The sequence below is a fragment of the Emys orbicularis genome, chromosome 5, assembly GCF_028017835.1.
Source record: "Emys orbicularis isolate rEmyOrb1 chromosome 5, rEmyOrb1.hap1, whole genome shotgun sequence".
In the NCBI taxonomy this organism is placed as follows: domain Eukaryota; kingdom Metazoa; phylum Chordata; order Testudines; family Emydidae; genus Emys; species Emys orbicularis.
Genome location: NC_088687.1, coordinates 47,296,595 through 47,317,586, shown reverse-complemented (window position 1 = coordinate 47,317,586; position 20,992 = coordinate 47,296,595). Strand labels below are relative to the sequence as shown.

Below are 20,992 nucleotides of genomic sequence, written 5' to 3'. Positions count from 1 at the left end.
TAGCTGGTGCACCTTGAAAGCTGCAAGAGCCTTATTTGCCATCGCAAAGTCTGCAGCAAAATGAAAACCAGCTAGCAGAACACTCCCTACATCACATCGTTTCTCAAAGCTGCAAAATAATCATCTATTTCCTCCTCCCACCGCTCCCTCCCTCCCCAGCAATGCACAAGTTGCTTGTGGGATAGTGAAGCTGCAACTCAACTGCCTCCCCTCGCTCCATATCAAGAAGCAAATCTTTTGGCGCCATATTAATGACGTACTATATTATTTCCACTAGGCAGCGACCTTCGGCATTAAATTGCTCTCTAGCTGCTTCTGGAGAACTCCAAAGCAAAGCAACAAAACCCCATCAAATATGGCTGTGCTGGCTGCTCCCCCGGCTCACACTGCGGCGGCGGCGAGGAGGAGAGTCAGAATCTGGACACAGTTACCTGCTGCTGCTGCCGCGATGGTTGCCAGTGAGGTTGGAGTTTCTCTGCGCGAAGGGGTCTGTGCTGCCTCATGAGTTCAGACAAGCACTGGAGAGTGGGAGCAGATTGTGGCTCCCTTCACACACATACACACACACACACACACAGACTGACGTTTTTACTTGTTATGGAGGAAGGACTCTGTGAATCAAACTCATTTCTGGGTCACTGCTGCCACAGGGGGGAGCTACTTTAATCCCCTGCCAAAACTAGAAGGAGAGAGAGAGAGAGAGAAAAAACAGAGAGGGGGGAAAACAGGGTGGGGAAGAGGAGAGACTACAACACTTAGGAACTGTCTGATTTAACTCTTCACAGCCCTCACTGGAGAGGTCGTGCTCCATTTACAATTGCAGGGAGGTGCCTTCATTTCTGAATGGATTTTACTGAAGTATCTCCCTCTTGTGATGAAGAATATTTTGCACTGAGACGTTTCCAGTCGAACTCACCCGTTGCTTGAAGTCTTACTCATTCAAAATTGTTACTCACTGCTTGAGATCAGCCCTGTATTCCACTCCTACTATCATATATATTAAAAACAATAGAAGATTTGCATCTGGTAATTATTTATACATGTTTGCACAAAGTATTGCTACTGTTATTTTTAATATGTACTAGTGAACACTTTTTTCCAAATATCTCAAAATATTTCACAACTGTTAATTTATTAATGCCTCACACCATCCCAGCCCCATGGCCAGGGATCTATTTTTTAAAGGGAAACTGAGGCACAGAGCGATTAAATAACTTGCCCAAATTCATACAGTAAGTAATAGTCACAGCAAGGATTAGAATTGACTTCTGATTCTCAGTCCCCCACTCTAACCCTTCTGCTTCTCAAACTTTGCCATAGGAGACTGGGGAGAGAAGGGTGAAAATTAGGCCAAAATGTCTTGAAGCTCAAATTTAGTTCTTTTAAAATACAATTTAGAAAAAATGTATTATGAATCAGTATCAAATTATTTGCCAAAGTTTTCATTATGAAAAAGAGGGCATTTAAATGCAGAACTGAAAATAATTTTTAGTATAAAATGCTTTTCCTCAGTCCATTAGTTCATTTTCCCTGGGAAAACAGTGGAATCTCTTCATTTACACAGAGTTCCTGGGTATAGCCAGGAAAGAATAATGATACAGAGAACAGGTATTATAATCTCAAATACAGAAATAAAGCTGTCTGTAGAAAATAATTCCAAAGACAGTAAATACATAATTACACGTTAATGCAGCTCCCCAGGGCGATACTTTTACCCTGTGTGCCAGAAAGTCACACCTTAGTTCAGCAAAGGAATTGCTCTGCTATTCATCAACAATTTATCCAGGCACATCATACATCTACCCATCCATCCACCTGCAGAACTGGACTCATTGTTATACTTTCTGAAATATACAAAACAGAACTACAAAAATATCCTCTTTTTTGTTAATATGTTTTCACTGTGAAAACAAAAGAAAACAAAAAATAAAGTTTGTATTTGTATATTTATTTCCTCCCCAAAAAAGCAGCATTAGCAGTCTTCAGGTTTGGGAGCCTAGAATGGGGCTCTCTTCCCCAGCTTTTTATTTACATGTGTTGTTTAGCTTCATTCACATACCAATGTAAATCTATTATCTAACTTTATTATCCCAGGGCCTTAAGGCCCAATTCTGCCAACATTTACTCAGGAGAATAATGTCATAACTGCACCAGTATCCCATTGATATAATTTAGGCTACCTGCATGCATAAAGTTACTCTCCTGAGTGTTTTCCAGGATCAGTGCCTGGAAACACTCATGTGGTGGCACCCTCACACAAGGATGATTGCCTGTAGGAAATGTAATACTTTCCTGTTTGATAAACTCTTCCCCCATTACCACATCAACCACTCTCTCTGCCCCAAAACAAACACACAAACAGAAACCATACAATATAGCTTTTCATAACCCAATAAGAAAGAACTCATTAAGTTCACTAGGGACTTTGTTACTGCCAATCTATATTATATGAAAGGTGCTCAGATACTATGGTGATGGGCAGTAGTATAAAACCCTACGATTGATCAAATCAATAGACAAACTATAACAACATTATTTTAAATTCACTTAATCCTATCATAACTTTCAGCCACCAGTTCCCATCTTCCTGACCCCTTTCAAAAAAGGAGTGGAAAATTTTACTTCGTGATAACACTGAGCAAGTATTCTCCCTTCTGTTGATGAAGACTAGAACCATCCTGCCTCATTCTCCTTGGATTTCTGGTTGCTTTGTACCCTCTTTCTTAGTTCATTGCCTTTTTTTGTAAAACAAAAATATAACAATGAATATTTAAATTCTGACTTGCATATTAGGAGTCATTAGCACTTACCTTGGTGTTGTACAAGGTCATATGTCTAGGAACAAAGAGTGTAGGCAGTGCTTACAGGATCATGGACTGTATCCTGGAAAGCAGTGACTGAAAAGAACTTAGAAGTCATTGTAGAAACCCAACTGAACATGAGTTCCCAGTATGATGCTGTGGCAAAAAGGATTAACACAATCCTTGGATATATAAACAGGGGAATAGTAAGTAGAAATATATGGCATTGGTGAGACAGTACTAGTGTCCACACTTTAAGAAGTATGTTGAAAGATTTTTAAGAAGTTACAAGCATGACTTGTGGTGTGGAAAACACATTACAGTGATGGATTTAGGACTTGTCTATACACAAGCTGTACTACTTCAACTATACCAGTGTAAAGGTGTTTTATAACCCAGTACAGCTATGCCAGCGTAAGCCACACTTGGGGTTGTACCAGTATAACTATTTTTGGTAAAAAATATTTTAAAAAAATATCACACCCTCGCAAAAATAATTATGCTGATACAAAATCTACTTAACTTATCAAAGAGAGGTTAAGAAGTGACAAAATAAGAGACAGATCTAATAGAGCCCTCTATTATCTTTTACTCCACTATTGAGCAGCTCTGCAGGTTATAAGTAAAGTCCTACTCCTACTGAAGTCAATAGCAATGTTGTCATTGACTTCAATGGGAACAGGATTTCACCCTCTCTCTTTTATAGGACATCTCCCCAATCAGGAGATTACTTAATATCTTGTTCTAATAAAATTTCTCAGGCACAACAACACTCAAGGCCTCTCTCTTCCTTCTGTGAAATAATAATGTATCATTACTATTATTTATTTCTATCCAAGTAGTACCCAGATAATACAGTTAGCATCGGGGCTCCATTTTGCTAGGCTCTATACAAACAAGTAAGAAGACATGGCCCCTGCCCCAAACTGCACATCGAGTGTATTCAATGCTTATTAAAATTGCATCTAAACTATTCAAATCTATGAGTATTTTATATAGTTGCTTCATTCATCCCACTTCATACCACGTACTGTTGTTTCTGAGCTGAAACAAGGCCAGGAGGAAGAAATATGGCTTTTCGCTATATCTCTGTTACAATTTTAAGGGGAGATGTAATGCTGCAGCAGCATCTGCTAAAACCTTTTCACTGTCTATTCTTCCTATTGTGTTTCATTCTTTATTTGATAACACCAGTTACTCCTTTTATGCTTGACATCCTTTATGTTAGTCCCTGCAGAAGTCTTGTCCTATGAAAGTGAAAGCAGAGCTAATGAACTTGAGTTCCCCGCATCACTGTTTAACTCAGTCACAGTATCACTTACAACTCTAATCCATCATTTTGCTCTTTTAGCCCCAATTTATAAAGACCATTTCCCCCTTCCCATTCCTTTCTCACTAAGATTAGAAACCTGAGGCAAGAACAAAATGCTGACCCAGCATCTGATCTTCAGGAGTAAGAATTCCAGCAGAGCTCTCGCATCTGCTATGTAAGAGATGGGATATGTATAGGGTATATAGATAAGATACACAATTGGGCCAAAGCCTGTTTGCCTAACATGAACAGTCCTTTTTACTTCAATTCAACTACTACATAAGCACGATGAATAAGATTTTGCCATATATAGATATAAATATATTGTACTTATAAACTGTATATTGTTATATTTTAATACTTCTAAATATGGCAAAGCAAAACATTTTCTCATCTGTTCTCTTGTCCTAACCAAGAAAGAGAGCAGAGCTTCCTTACCGCCTCTCATGCAACTGTCACAAATACTTCTGCAAATGGATAGTAAATCTCCTGCTGCAGCATTTGTTTCCCTGGAGCCCATGGAAGAATTCTGGATGACTCAGCTAGAATTTGTTCTGGATCTTCTTCAGCCACGTGGCTCCTTCACACACTTCTAAAATAGGTATGGACCTTAAAGGCACCATCTAGCCATAATTATGTCTAATCCTATCTATCTGTCTGGTTTCTTTTACTGAACACAGTGTGGTATCCGAGCATCTCACAAAATTATAAAGAGTGCACATATGGTTCCCTCTCTCTTCCCCTCTGTCCCTAGGTTTAGGGACTCAATTTCAGGCAAGGGGTGGGATGCTGACATGAGAAGATTGGATTGAAGAAGTGGGGTTTTGCATTTTGCTTTGCAGCTGAGGTCTTCTGAGAGTGAGTCCCAGATTCATGGGTCAGTCTCAGAGAAAGCTCTTTCTGTTGCACTCAGGAGTCTCATTCTTGTGGTTAACAGTTCCTTTATTCTAATGGAATGTAGCTGTCCTGGGAGTAGGGTGACCACCTATCCCAAATGGGGCAGGACAGTCCCGAAATGCAGCATTCAAGTCCCGGTCGCAGGCTAAATGACTCCAGAACAGCATTTGTCCCAGATTCCCTGGTGCGCCACTCGAGGCTCAGGGGCGGTGCCAGCCTCTTCCCAGTGGGGCAGGGCTGAAGTGGATGCTCCGGGGGAGTGGGGACACAGGCCGGGGACACAGGCCGGGGGCTGCTCTCTGGCACCCCAGCACCTTGCCCATGGCAGCTGGAGGATCTGGGGCTTCCCACAGTGGCCCAGGCTTCCTTGGCGGCTCTTATCACAGCCCAGCTCCAGCTTCCAGCCTGGCCAAGGGTCAGGGCCTTGGGGGGGAATGAGGAGCAGCAGGGGCCGGGGGATCAGGGGAAGAGGAGGGGCAAGAGATAGGGCCACAGGGGAGCCTCCTGCATGTGTCCCGCTTTTGCCTTTTGAAAAGGTGGTCACCCTACATGGGAGGTCATTATCTCACAGCGCATGACAGAGAATAGAGGACTGAGGTAGTTTGCTCTCAGTGGCCTATACTGTGGAGCAGACACATGTATCATGACAGCCCTGTGAGGTAGGGATTATAATATTAATTTTACATACCGGTAAGCAGAGTCATATAGAAGTGAAGTCACTTGCACAAGTCACACAGTAAATCATAGAATCATACAATATCAGGGTTGGAAGGGACCTGAGGAGGTCATCTAGTCCAACCCCCTGCTCAAAGCAGGACCAATCCCCACACAGATTTTTGCCCCAGATTCCTAAATGGCCCTGTCAAGGATTGAACGCACAACCCTGGGTTTAGCAGGCCAATGCTCAAACCACTGAGCTATTGGTAAAACCAGAAGTCATGCCTATCAGTCCAGAGCTTTAACCACTAAACTACACTCCCTCTCTTATCCTGTTATATACTACACAATGTAATACAATTTATTCCTCTATGGCACCTTTCATGCAAACATCTTAAGCTGCTTTTACAAATAAAATTTAGTCACTAAGGAAAATGGGTATATATTCATCTTAATTTTAAGTTGACAGGGAAAAGGCTAGGCAAATATCCAAAGGTAATGAATTCCAAAATCTAGAATCACAGCTACTAGAAACACAAATTGCCAAATGATTTCAATTTAAAAGTAGGAGCTGACAGGAAACGAGCAGAACAAGAACCTCAAGGGAGCTACTAAGCAGGGAGTTAAATTGTAGGTCTCTGAGGTAGGCAGGATGAAATTGATGCATCACTTTTAAAGTCAACAATATGCTTTTGTACATGATGAAAGATTTGACTGGCAAGTAAGGCTGTGCCCCAAGCATAGGTAGGATGGGCTACGAGAACCTCACACAAATGAGAATTCTTCAGCCACAAGATTCAGTCCTAGTCAAAGTAAATACATGCTCCTATCTGGAAGCTCATCAAGCAACACATTAAGCTATCTAGTCTAGCTTAACTTCAACTGCAGTATTAAACTGTGTTCGTGCAGATGGCAATCTTGCAGTGAAAGATATGTGTTACAACAAGATCAATATAATTGTTCAAAAGAATCTAAAGCCACTCTTCCAATTACAAATGGCAGCAAAAATGGGTTATCATGATAACCTTGCTAAATATAGTACAGTGGTGGTACCAATCAGATAGGAAGGAATCGAATCAATAAAAATCCAGTGTTGAAGTCATTTAACTTTTACAAGTCTATCAGTTTCAACTTGGGATGTTTAAGACTAAGAGTTAGAAAGATCAAACTGAAGAAGTAAGACTGGCTGTTAGGCTGCTCCAGCAATTTTGGGAATTTTTCTGGAAAGACCAGAAATCTTGGAAAGAGCATCCCATGTTGTCCTTCTTTAAGTTCCACTGGGTGTTTTATGGAACTGTCCTTGAGCTAGTTCTACTTGTGATCTCTCCTTACAGCCTCTTCCAAATCCCACGATTCACTCAAAGTTCAGTGAAGTTTAAGCTGAGGCCAGACCAGGAAAAGTGATGTCTCCGACAGTGTCTAAAAGATCACAAGTCTTTCATTTTGAGTTAGAAAATTATGGGGAGTTCATGCTATTAAAACTGAGTAAACAGAGAAAAGAACTTAAGTTAAGCAAGTGCTTCAGGAAGGAGCTTCCAAAGTGTGGGGTTTCCCAATGGGGCTGAGTACAGCTATCCTTTCTGCACTTGTGCCAGCACTGCCTATGTCACAGGAAGGTGCACAGGAAATAATCTGTATTAGCCAAATAGTACAGACGTGGTAAGAGTCCTGAGTATACAGACTCAAGCCAATTCTTACTGTGCGTTACCACAACTCCAGCAAGGATTGTGCATGACAGGTAAAGTCCACTCATGATACTAGCAATAAATAACACTTGAAACCAGATTATGAAAATTGGAAAAAAGATACAGTACATAACATCACAGGGGAACAATTAGGCAGTAAATAGAGAGAAGGACAAAGGAGAAATTTCACTCACAAAAGAAATATTCCCCACTTCAGCTTGTATATCATCAGCTATCAATACTCTAATCCTCTTGTGGGGATGTTAATGATTCGTTAATAAAGGGGGGAAATCTGCCTGAATATTCAAAAGGTCCTCTCTTGCTCCCATAGAAAACAATAACAAACTCCCATTAACGTCAATAAATCTACAGTTTAGCAGCTGTTCTAGATCAATATTCATGAATTCCAACTCCATCTTACCCACATGCTAGGTAACTAGGGTCAGAAGAAGCTCTCTCTTTACAGAGGAGTAAGTGTTGGTGTATAAACAAACAATAGCTGTCTGCTACACAATTATTTTCAATTGTTGATTGTTTACACAAAGCAGAAATAGCTGAGGAAACAAATCTCGAGCTCCAAATAGTGCAACAAGAACATTGGTTAGCTCTAGAACATGCAGTGGGTTTCATTACACAAATTATCAGATTAAGAAGTTTTAATCAGCCTCATAAAAAGTAAAAGGGTAATCAAACTGTCCTATAAACTTAAATCTTGCTATTTAGTAAGGCATTCAGAGGTTTATCATTTCAGTCAGGCCTCTACCTGGCCTGAACTCGTGCTCCCACAAAACTATGTTCATATACTTATGCCTACACTTTGCTAATAGTCCTAACACACACATGCACTCTTTAAGTAGTCTAACACCTGCATGTGTACAAATGTCCGATTAAAACAAACTGGCTCCAGTTTTGTGGGTGCAAGTTCTAACACTTGTGCTTAGGTGTTGGACTGTTTAAGAGATAAGGACAAGTATTAGCACATGTAATGTAGTCACCAATCCATTCCATTGCTTAATCTGGCCAGGACTAAGGCCAAATACTGCAAAAATTTACGTCCACATTTAACTCCAAGATTGGGACTTTACACAGCCCCTGTGTGGCAACACCATGAAGCACAAGTTGTCTTCTCAATCTGCAAGCCAGTGAGCCCAGGAACTACAGGTTGTGTGTGTGCCCAGCAGCTCAAGAATAAATCACCTTTGTGTTTGCAATGCCTGTTGTCCTGTCTTTTCTCTTTTCTTGCAGATATTTGGTCCTGCAAAGTGCAGGACCAAAGTATATGTGTGCATGAAAGTTTGTACTAGCACAAGTGAAATCCAAAGCATGAAAATTCAGCCCTCAAAAAAAGAAAAGTAAAATGCTATTAAAAAAGAAGCTTAATTAGACTGTGTAACTGAACACAACCATTTGACATTACAATTCAGGTCAATGGTATTTTACTAACATTTTGCCAAGTCCTGAAGACCGTATTCAGTTCTTTCTCAGGCAAAAATCCAGTGTGACTGAGAATTTTAGGATTTGACCCAATGGTTGTATGTAATAACCAGAATAATTAGCCGTATATGTCAAATATGTGACGTATTGTTGATGTCTGGAATAATACAGTATGTGTTTTTGAATTTTTTTTGTCCCTTATGATGAAGATAATACATATTTTTAAAAGAAAGATGCTTAAGGATTTTCATGCAACAGCAAATAAAATAAAAATAATCAATTAATAATGTTCACTTATATAGCACTTTTCATCTGAATATCTTAAATCAATTTACAGACATTAAGTAAGCAAGCCTCCCAATATCCTTGTCAGATTGGAGACTAGTATTCTACCCATTTCACAAATGGAGAAATTGAGGCACCAATATTAAGGGATTTAATAAGGCAAAGATGAGACTCCAGATACCTTAACTCCCAGTCCTAATCTCTAGCCACAAAATTGCATATCCTTTTCCTTCTATGCTATTAAAACAACAGCAACAACAAACTATGCATGCAGTTACCAAACTGTTGTTAACAATGTAATTCTGTACTGCATGTCTAAAATGGAATCTGTGTTGCAGGTTCAGGAAAACGAGAGCTTTTCATAAACTGATGGTCACCTGCACTCAAGCAGACCTTGGGATGGTTTCTTCAAATGTTTCATTTAAGAGAATATTGCAGTGAGAGTTTCAGAGGTGACATGGTCTTTGCATTTAAATCTATTCAAAGGAAGAAACTCAAACAGCTGTCTGGTAAATTCGCAGTGCAGATGAAGGAAATGTTCAAAATGTAGATGGCCTTGGAGTCATTTCATACCATTCATAACAGTAATTCTGAAATTATATCACAGAAACATCAGACAAAGGAGCTGATTACTTATTAGAAGGTGCAACTTCTCTGCTGTTGTTCCAAACCCAGGGCTTCAGAAGATATGTTTAATAATGTACATAAGGAATGATGAAGACTTGGAAATTAAATTTTTACTCTGGCTCCTGTGAACTTTGATTCAAGTAGGCAAAAAATGAAAAATCTGCTCTGCCTGTGCTGACAGATTTTGGCACTGGGTAAACATCTGTTTCTTCAGCTGAAATGCCTAAAGCCTCACAATTACAAAAGTACCTACCTTTTGCTTCCTATGGTGAACATCTTTAAACCCTGGATATTTTCCATCCGAAGTAGTTACATTTTCTGGGGTATCTGAGGCAGGCCCTATTCTAAGTATAGGAGCTATTACAAGTGCCACAATAAAGGTGAGCACTGGTGTACGGTAATTGATTTTTAAATGTGCCAACTATATTGGTATTTAGTACCACAGGGGTAGCCGTGTTAGTCTGGATCTGTAAAAAGCGACAAAGAGTCCTGTGGCACCTTATAGACTGACAGACGTATTGGAGCATAAGCTTTCATGGGTGAATACCCACTTCGTTGGATGCATGTAGTGGAAATTTATGCTCTGAAAGCTTATGTTCCAATACGTCTGTTAGTCTATAAGGTGCCACAAGACTTTTTGTCGCTTTATATTGATATTTGTAACTCTCCCCAATGTCTCCAATGGGGAAATTTTGCTGCTGCTTCAAAGGAATGCAAAGAGGAGGCCAGGAGTGGAACAAATTCTGCATTGAGGATGTGTGTCCTTCAGTAAATATCCAGGGGACAGTTCAACGCTGCTATGCTTCTAAAATATTCAGCCCCACCAGAAGCAGCACCAGCAGGGAACTAGGCATAAGTACAGAGTCTGCCAACTCTTCCCCATTGGACCATACTCCAGCTTTCTCAGTGAACTAGGCCCCAGTGGCTCTCATCCTGAACACACTCACGCCACATGTAGAGGAGGAGCCTCCAGGAGATGCTTTCAGGGCAGCCTTTAAAAGCCCAGACCTCCCAGAAGGCATGCATGCATGCACTACAACTAACAGCAGCATCAGCAGGTTGTTTTGAACCCAATGTCGACTCTTCCTGGATTCTGGCATCTATACATAAATTATCCTGACAATGGCTATTCAGCCATTCCATGGCCCGAGGGGAAGTATTCTTCAACCCCACTTCCTGCAATCTCCTGAAGCTGTACCTTGAGCCAAGGATTTGGCTCTATCTGTATATAATTTAATTTTATTCCATACATTTCAAAGACCGTGTATTTCAAAGTGCTTTACAAAGTAATACTGGTATTTCGAATGACTGTCTTGAAAAATACTTCAATTTGTTTGTGTTCAGCAATAGCTGACACACACAGTCTTGACCACCAGGCCAGGGCTGGCTCTGGCTTTTTTGCCGCCCCAAGCAAAAAAAAAAAAAAAAAAATCAGGGCAGTCAGAACGGCAAAGCAAAAAAAAAAAAAAAAACCTGCGGCGCGGCCAGAGCCGCAAAGCAGGAAAAAAAAAAAAAAACCTGCGGGGCGGCCAGAGCCAGGGTGCAGGGGGACTCCCTGCGCTGCAGACGTGCCCCGGCTAGCGGGGGGGGGAGGGAGCAGGGGGAGAGAGAGAAGGGGGGCAGCCAGGGCTTCAGCGGGGCGCTTGCCACGCGGCCCCAACCGCCGCGCCGCCTGCCGGGAGGGCTCCGCACCACTCTGGTCGGCGGGGAGGGAAGGACGCGGGCTGCCCTGCCGGGCTTGCACCGGCACCGGCTGGGGCAGACGGAGCGCACAGCCCGCTCCCAGCAGGGCGCTCCCCTCCTCCACGCCACCGCCCACTACAGGGCGGCCGGATCGGCGAACAAAACAAAACAAAACAAAAAAAAGCAGCCGTGCCGCCCTAGGATTGGGCGGAATGCCGCCCCGTAGAATCTGCCTCCCCAAGCACGAGCTTGCTTGGCTGGTGCCTGGAGCCGGCCCTGCACCAGGCATTAGATTGCCAGCAAGCATCCCTGATTTCAGCCATAGAAGCAAGCGGGAATTGAGGCCACCCAAACTTTTGCAGGAGGCAGTTAGCAACTTGCACCATGAGGCCCAGAAACCAAATTCGCAATTGCACACTCCCTTAGTCATTCTGTGTGAACAAATGTTGGTTTCTGGAGTATGCAGAGAGATGCACCCAGAAATATTGTCCCACTAAAGAATCCCAATAACCAACCACATTCATTCCATAATGTGATCATTTAACTTGTCTGCTCTGCTACATAACTAGTTAACATTTTAAATTCTTTTTATGGTTGTTGCAGACATGTTCGTATAAAGCGTTTTACATTTTGTCTGGAAAGCTTGTGCAATTGTTCAAGTAAGAAAGCCATAAATCAAGTACTAAACAACAAATAATAATTAAAATAAACACACTCCAGCTACAAAATGATGATTAGGAAATGCACAAGCCTATTAAGAGAAATGATGGTTGTTTTCAAGGTAAAAGGCACTAATATTTGCCTTGGTTTTAAAGTTCCCTAGATTCAACTACACGTTGTAAGTGTCCATTAAAATAAAAAAAGGGACCGAAATCCTATCCTTCTTGAAGTCAATGAGAGTTTTGGCACTGATTCCAGCAGGGCCCAGATTTCACTCATTTTATAATCCATAGCCAGTAACATACTGCTATTGCCCTTCAAATTACATGCTATTTGTATTTTTTAATAAATTGATGTAACATCCCCAACATATTGTACTCTCTCTCTCTTTAAATATCATAGACTACTTCAGCCTGAAAGAGCAAACAGGGAATGAGTAAGCAGAGGGCTTAAAAAGAGGCGAGTCATCTTTAGTATATACAGCGGTAACAATTTGTTAAGTGTAACTTACTTTACAAGGGATATACTACACTACACCAGTTATAGTCTCATAACAGAAAGTATACCCACACTTATTTAACTTCTGTTCAAATTTAGGTCCATATCCTGCAAACATATAAAGGAGTAAAGTTACTTGTGTGTATTTAGCAGACTGGGCCTTTATTCTACTGCCTCCTTTCCTGCATTGCTATGGATTAAAAGGTAACGCTGAGGCCCCAGTTTAGCAAGGCACAGTCTTCAGGATATGTATCTCTTTCAACACATATACTCCCATTGAGAAGCAGTTGAACACCATTTTTTTTAAAACTTGTTTTAAAAACTATTAATGAAAAGACCGTCCCTTTTAACACTCTGGTTAGTGATGAAGCTTTATTGTCCTGGTTGTGTATTGACTGGAGGTTGTTACACCTCACCGTGTTCAATCACTCAGAATATAGCTTTCATACAAGCCTTTGTATAAACATATGTATAAACTAATCATAAATGTGGTTTATTTTATATTTTTCTATTAAAATTAACAATGTATTTTATATTCTTTTATCATTGAAAGACACTAGCAAAGTAAAAAAAAAGTCAAAGTATGACAGAAAATAAAGAGGAGGACTGTCATATTATGCAAACATCCTGGAATCAGCAGCCCAAGGTGCATTGCATGGCAACATAAAAGAAGAAAAACAACCTTCTGCAAAGCAGTTCGTTTTTATGTATCAAGATAAACCATATGACCTTGTGATCTTGCCTTTGGGAAAGCAATAGGAACTGGCTTGAGTCTACCAGCCAGCCCTAAGAAGCCTAATTAGCAATAGCACCTTGATGTAAAAGCCTTTGCTTTTCATCCCATGTGTTTTTAAGTATTTACTTCCAAGTATGAATACAGGAGGAATGTTTGCCCTGGGACATTCTTTTTTCCTACACTAAATTGTATTTTCTGAAGGAATTTGTAAAAATGTTCCTTTACCTTTTTAGGAGGGTAAATTAAAAGGTGACTACAGAACACATTAGGCTACCACCTAAGCAGCTGAAACAACTCTGTATGCATGAGAAGAAAATAAAGAAAACAACATTTTGCAGTGAAATTCCTGGTATTGAATTACTAAAGAGTCACCTAACCTTCTACACCTAACCTTTACATCAGTTTGAGTGCTAGCCGACTGGCAAGATAGGATGCTAAAAGTTTCCTTGTCAAAACCACTAATTTATTTAATGAATTCTACTTATTGGTTTTTTCCCCCATTATTCGCCTAGCTCTGTAAGCTGGGAGAATAATTTGCAGGTACATACAAATTTTTCCTGGTCGAATATTTATAAAGAATTTAGTTCATTTTCCCAGCTCTGAACTAGACCATTATAGATCACCATATTTACATGAAAAGCAAAGCCGTATCAATTTTAATTTGTGTACATCTCACCTTTTTAAAAGGGCAAAAATAAGAACAGGAAAGAAACATGTTCAGTGCAGCTTTATGCTTCACTCCCTTTTCTGGGAACAGCACTGGCATTTCATGGATGGGACCAGCACAAGCCATTTCCAAGTCAAGTCTTCACTTTTTATTTTTTAACCCTGGTGAGTGGTGCCAATGTGTTTGACTTACATTTTCCCAGTGTTCAGTCATTTTGCAGTGTTGCGGATACAGGGATTATTTTGCTTTTGGATAGGGTTCAAAATATTGCTGGCATTAGTAGAAACAGATAATATATTTTCTGAAAGGTGAAATGTACAGGCATATTACCCTGATTGACAGGGACTGCAAACCACAAGAATTTCCTCGGGAAGAAAATTTGCACAAGCAGCTAGTAAGGTTTCTCATTTTTCTTGACTTAAGTCACAGCACTGTTATCACTCTAGTACAGATGTCACTAATAACCCTGCTGCCTGTACTTCAGAAAAATTGACTCTAAAATAGTTTGAGGAAAACCAACTAGGAAGCTGCACAGCAATGCAATCAATCTTTAGGCCTAATTTTCAAAGTGGCCTCACCCCACTTAAATTTGCACTTAAGTTGTGTATCCAAAATCCAGCCTTTACATGTGCAAATTGGGTAGCTGGACATCTAGCTTTTCAAGCTGCAAACACAAAATTGTTGGGGCAAATATGGGCCCTGCTCCTGCAAAATTCTTAGACATGTGTTTAACTGTTCTCATGTGAATAGTCCCATGGCCTTCAATGAGACCACTCAGATAAGTAAAGTTAAGTAAATGCCCAAGTGTTTGAAGGGGCTTAGGGGACACTTAAAAGTTTATCTCCTGACTACCATAAATCATTGTGAAAAGCGTGTCCTATGTAATTGCTAGGTAGATTGTAGCTTAAATGAGTTCAATCAGTTGAGGCTGCTGTCATTCAAGGAGTATACAAGAAATTTTGCTAAACTACTCTTACTGAAATGTTATATGGAGAAGGAAAAGACTTAAGCTTCAATATTGCAACTGAATCCATATGGGCAGGACTATGTGCCTGTGGTGGAGCCCCACTGACAGACAAAAAGGTCTTCCCATGAGGATTCATTTGAATGATCAGAACTCTATTTGTGATTATAAAACCATATCCAAATCCATCTTGCACCAAATCTGCTCTACAGTTCCTACAGCAGTGGGTTTTTTGGCTTGATATTGCAAAACACTGAGATGCTGTGCTCCAAGCTATTGAAATCAATGGGCATTAAGGGCCCTTAGCACTTCATAAGAGGTATTAACACCTTGCTGGATCAGGCCCAGGGCTTAAGGTCAGCCGGAACCGTCCAGCGGGATCCCCGGGGTGCCCCATGGGACTGAAGCACCAAGCCATCTGTAACGTTGTGCAGTCTATATGGTTATATAAAAACATGATAAGAAGTGAATATAATGTAACTGGAATATGCTTCATGCAAAAGGTCTCTTGTAAGGTATCATTACAAAGCTTATAATCTACTGAGTGTGATCATCCTATTTGTATAAATGTACCACTCTTGTATCTAAAACTAGAAATATAAAATATAACTCTGAGGGCTTATTGTAATTATGCAAAGTGTGGGCCATTAATGGTGGTTTGGAATCTTGATGACTCCCATTAACCAGGACCATTGTCTGCAGATGGCTGTGTTTTACCTGTGAGTCTTCCTGTATGTGTGTGTGCTGGCAAGTGGGTAACAAAGTCTTGCAGTGACATGTGATCATGTCACCTGAACTGGAATCCATCTTTAACCTGGTACTTTTCCAGTGGGGAGGGGTGGAAACCCAGAGGGACAAAGGGTTCCCGCCTTATGCAAAAGATATATAAAGGGGTGGAACAGAACAAAGGTGGAGAGAGGAGCCATCATGAAGAATCCCCTAGCTACCACCTAAGCTGGAACAAGAGCTGTACCAGGGGAAAGAATTGTGCCCAGGCTTGGAAGGTGTCCAGTCTGAGGAAAAAACTTACTGAAGCATCTCTGAGGGTGAGATTATCTGTATTCAGTTTGATTAGACATAGATTTGCGCATTTTATTTTATTTTGCTTGGTGACTTACTTTGTTCTGTCTGTTACTACTTGGAACCACTTAACTCCTACTTTCTGTATTTTATAAAATCACTTTTTACTTAGTAATTAACTCAGAGTATGTATTAATACCTGAGGGAGCAAACAACTGTGCATATCTCTCTATCAGTGTTATAGAGGGCGAACAATTTATGAGTTTACTCTGCATAAGCTCTATACAGGGTAAAACGGATTCATTTGGGTTTAGACCCCATTGGGAGTTGGGCATCTGAGTGCTAAAGACAAGCACACTTCTGTGAGCTGTTTTCAGGTAAACCTGCAGCTTTGGGGCAAGTAATTCAGACCCGGAGTCTGTGTTGGAGCAGATGGGAGTGTCTGGCTCAGCAAGACAGGGTGCTGGAGTCCTGAGCTGGCAGGGAAAACAGGAACAGAGGTAGTCTTGGTACATTAGGTGGCAGCTCCCAAGGGAGGTTCTGTGATCCAACCCGTCACACCATCCCTCCATCCCATGGGGCTGAAGCCCTGAGCACTGGTGCGCACTGGTGCCCACCCCCCATGGGGTTAAAGCCCCGAGACCCCAGCCTCACAGCTAAAGTTGCAGTGTGAGGAGTTCCAGGAAATAGTCTCTGAGAATTTAAACCCAGATCAGGCCCTTCGTCACTAAACCATACAGTGACATGGAAGTAATTCAGTATAATTATTCATCCGACAAAGATTCTTATTGTTTCTAATAAAACTTTCATTGAATTACTTACGTACATTAAAAAATGAAATGGAAGGATGCATAGAACACTGCTGGGGCAATTAATGGATATGCCATCTTGCATTGCTTCATTCCCTTCTCAACTCAAGAGAGGGAGTCTGTCCAATTATCTTTTCTTTTTGGGACAAACAGAATTTTAAAAGGCAAAGAAGTGCCTGATCCTGCAAACATATACTCAATAGCAAGTCTAAGGGACTACTACTATAGTGAAGTAAATGGGGCTATTTTCTCCTCCATTGCATCTCATGGAGATTCTTCTATGTTGTTCCTCAGAGCAGCAGCAGCAACACAGGCAGGTGTCATTTGGTCTCTTCTGGCAGCAATGAGGACAAGAAGGTTTTCCTGTGGCCTCTGGCAGTGGAATGGTTGGTTGAGTAGATGCCCTCTTGCTCGATGATCTTTTGGGGGACAGATCTTGAGGTGGATGGGACCTCCAACAACTCAGAGTGTGGGAGTGTAAATTTCCCTGGCTGGTGGTTGTGTAAACATACAATTAAAGTTTCTTGGCATTTGTGTTAGTTATCGCAATATTTGTTCGGGAGTGGGGGGGGGAGGCCTGCGGGTAGAGGAGCATCCACCATAAACATGGGCAACCATAGAAAGACATGGTTTTGGGGTTATTTTTAGGAATTAAAATTCAGATACCTGAGTTATAAGGGCATCAAAATCAATCAAAGTGTAGACGGGCTGATCAGAGTTGTTCCAACAAATGGAGAGTCATGATGCCTGCAGTATCCCTGATTTTCTTCTAAATTATTAAACTTCACAATTTACAGTGGGGAAAAAAAAGTCAACATTTTAAAAAAAAATTCTCAAAATTTCTAGGATACCCATGGATGAAAGGCAAGTCAGTTCAGGCCTGCATAAATATAAAAAATAGCATCACTGTATTCCAAGGATCTGCTTTCTTAATACACACACAGTCCTACCTGCTCACTCGAGTGACAAAAATAAGGTGGGTTTGGGGTTTTTTAACTGCTTTTTACTCCTGTTACTTCAGCAGAGTCAACACTGCTATGAGAGAGAGAGCTGGATTCTGTTTCTTCTTGTACATCAACAGAATTTTTGACTAAATTTCAAATCATTTACACCAGAAGACAGTGGGGCCATAGGTGCCAATTCTGTGGGTGCTCCAGCCCTGGAGCACCCACGGAAAAAAATTAGCAGATGCAAAGCATCCTCTGGCAGCCAAGTGCCCCTCTGCCCCCCTTCCTCCAGTATCACCTGCCTTCCAGCGGCCCCGCTGATCAATTCCTCCTCCTCTCCCCCAGCGCCTCCCGCCTGCCACAATCAGCTGTTCTGTGGCATGTAGGAGGCACTGGAAGGGAGGGGGAGGAGCAGGGACAGAGCATACTCGGGGGAGGAGGCAGAAAGAGGTGGGAAAGAGTTGGGGCGGGGGCAGGAAGAGGCAGGGCGGGGTGGAGCTGAGGGGAAGGGGTGGAGTGGGGGCGGGGTCAGAGCAGGGGTGGGGCTTGGAGGAAGGGGTGGAGTTGGGAGTGAGGCCTCGGGTCAGGGAGGTTGAGCACCACCCCGGGCAGAGAAGAAGTTGGTGCCTATGAGTGGGATTACAACTGCTCACTAAATTGAGTAAGGGTTTGTTTACATTGCAGAGTAAGCCGAGGTCTGTGGGACCTGGGCTTAAGGAGTCGGTGTTTCCAAGTGCATGCTTGAGCATCCACACCGCATTGTAAACCTTGGTTTTACAGTTGCTGGACCCGGGTCTCTCAGCCATGCTAACACAACCATATTGCACTACACAGACCTTCTCAATTAGGTCTGTGGCTTGACATTTGTCCACACTGCAAAATGACAGGCCTTGGATTCCAGTCACACCGCCTCCCCCCAACCCCCGGGTCCTTGCTGACCTGAATCAGACTAATGTGTGTGCGGACAGAAATGGGGTGTGGGCTCAAACCTGAGTCAGAGCCCAGGTTTAGTGTGCAGTATAGACATACACAAGGGTGGCACAATCTAGGCTCACATGTAGACATCCAAAAATTGCAAATAACTTTCACTTTTTTACATCAGGCTTTTCTAACCAATAGGAACATAGTAGTCCACATGAATTTCAGACCAGCTTATATGTAGATACCCTGAGAATTAATTTATTCTTTAGCTACTGGAATAAACGATTGTGCAAAGCCCACACCCGCTGTATAATAAAGTGTACCTAAGATTTTGCAATCACAGTTGTTTGCATGCACAAAATTCTGCCAATCAGGCACTATAGTTAGCAGGTGCAAAATTATGGACGCAGATTTAGAGGTCACTTTTGAAAAATAGGGCCTTAATATTCAGATAGAAGCCATGAGGTTTTCACAAAAGGTAGCAGACCTATAATTTCCTTACTTTCACGTATTCTGAATACTCAGGTATTTCTCAACCTAATTCAATTCTCTTGGAAGTCAATTCTCTTTTTAGCAGACAAGTTCCCCTTAAGCATCTTTCCAGAAAGCTCAATTTGATCCTCCATTTTAGTCTCCAGAGAGCTATTTCTGACTTTTTGCTTTTGCCAACAGCCATTAGTTTTCCACAGTGCTTAGCTTCCAGACATAGCCATGATTTTGTTTTCTAAGGGTGACAATACAGAGCTACACCTTTATCAGTGTTTTCACTGACTATTGTAAACGTCATTTCTAAAGTCCCCACGGAGTTTTCTGCAGCCAAAAGGATGTGAGAGTCATGTTTCCACAATACTGTCTGAGAGGCCATGCTGCCACATGGGAAGAAACATTAATTTACTGGGTTTATTTCTAATTTTAGGCATTTTGCCAATTGTTGGTGTTACTTTAACACTTTGATATTGTTTATAAGCTTAGAGGCAAACAGACAGCTAAAGAATTCTTCACTTAGTAAAGTCAGCCCAGAGTTTATCACAGTTGGAACCAGCATGTTCAGGTGCTGTCCCCACTCCCCAAGAGACAAGTTTTCAAAGTTCACTTCTCTGGATTGCTAGATCCAGATTACAGTTTCTCCTCATCTCCCATTATTACCCAAATAGGAATCTGGCCAGAACAACAATGCTACTGCTCCTCTGCTTACAGAAGTTGTCTGGGTATCTTTAATTACCATAGTTGGTCAGTCTGACATCTGGAAGGCATCACCCCGAATAGGACAGTGCCTCATAACACTATACTGGGCTACTGATTGAATACCAACTCATAAGAGCATTGTTTAGCAAATCACTAAACAACATTTCTGCAGAACCTGGGTTTTTCTTATGATGTTTCCCACCCGAGTAGTGACCATACCCAATCCTGATTAGTTTACAGACATTAACGAGATCACAGTCTTAGGGAATATGGCTGCAGGCTTATCATTAAGTCTAAGATTTTGTCACGGTTATTTTTAGGAAAAGTTATGGACAGGTCATGGGCAATAAACAAAATTCACGGAAACCCATGACCTGTCCCTGACTTTTAACTAAAATAACTGTGACAAAATGGGGATGGAGGAGTGTCCAGCATCTACCACTGCTGCAGCTCCGGGGCCCCCATCACCTGCGGCAGCTCAGAGCTATGGCGTCTGTGGCTGGGAGCTCTGGGATCACCTGTGGCAGCTGGAAGCTGCAGGGGGCCCACAGTGGCTGGGAGATCGATCCAGCCCTGCCACACTGGGGCCAAAGCGGAAAAGGTCACAGAGGTCTCTGGAAGTCAAGGATTCCGTGACTTCCGTGACCTCCATGACATAATCTTAGCCTTATTTATCATGAATGATACAAACAATGCTGGATGTAGTGTGGCATAGTAGTACCTGCAAGTGCTAAACCCAGGAGAAAGAAATAAAACCCAACTCCACCTGTAACTTTGAAAAGTAAACTATACTGAATACAAATGACATCCCAACAGCTGTGCAGTTGCTTCATTATGAAAACAGCCATAAAGTGTGACATAAAATTCTTACAAAAAATGACACAGCTCACACAAGTTATAACAATTCCCTTCTGTGAATATTTAACTAGGGCACAAGAGAAAGGCACTTTTTGCAAACAAGATTAATCTAGAAGAAAAGATTGGATGGTTTAAAGGATTGAAAATGGGCTCCTGATCTTTTAGGCTTCAGGTCACTGATGTGAATCTAGACCAGGTTGAGTGTGTCCTTATTCTGTGGACAAACAGAGGGTTTAAATTTCTGATGTCAATCTGCCACCTTTTGAAAAAAACTACACTCAATTTTTTTTTTTAAAAGGTACATCATGAAAAACAATCATTTCAAATCCTCAAGACTATGAAACCT

At 41.5% G+C, this 20,992-nt stretch overlaps 1 protein-coding gene across 2 annotated transcripts in view; it reads right to left on the bottom strand.

The window, feature by feature from the left end:
- JADE1 (jade family PHD finger 1) overlaps positions 1 to 620 on the bottom strand; it is a 58,133-nt gene extending 57,513 nt beyond the window's left edge. For both annotated transcript variants that reach the window (XM_065404866.1, XM_065404867.1), the window contains exon 1: positions 432 to 620. The gene's annotated coding sequence lies outside the window, so the exon portion shown is untranslated. The remainder of the gene's footprint in view (positions 1 to 431) is intronic.
- Positions 621 to 20,992: the final 20,372 nt, after the last annotated feature.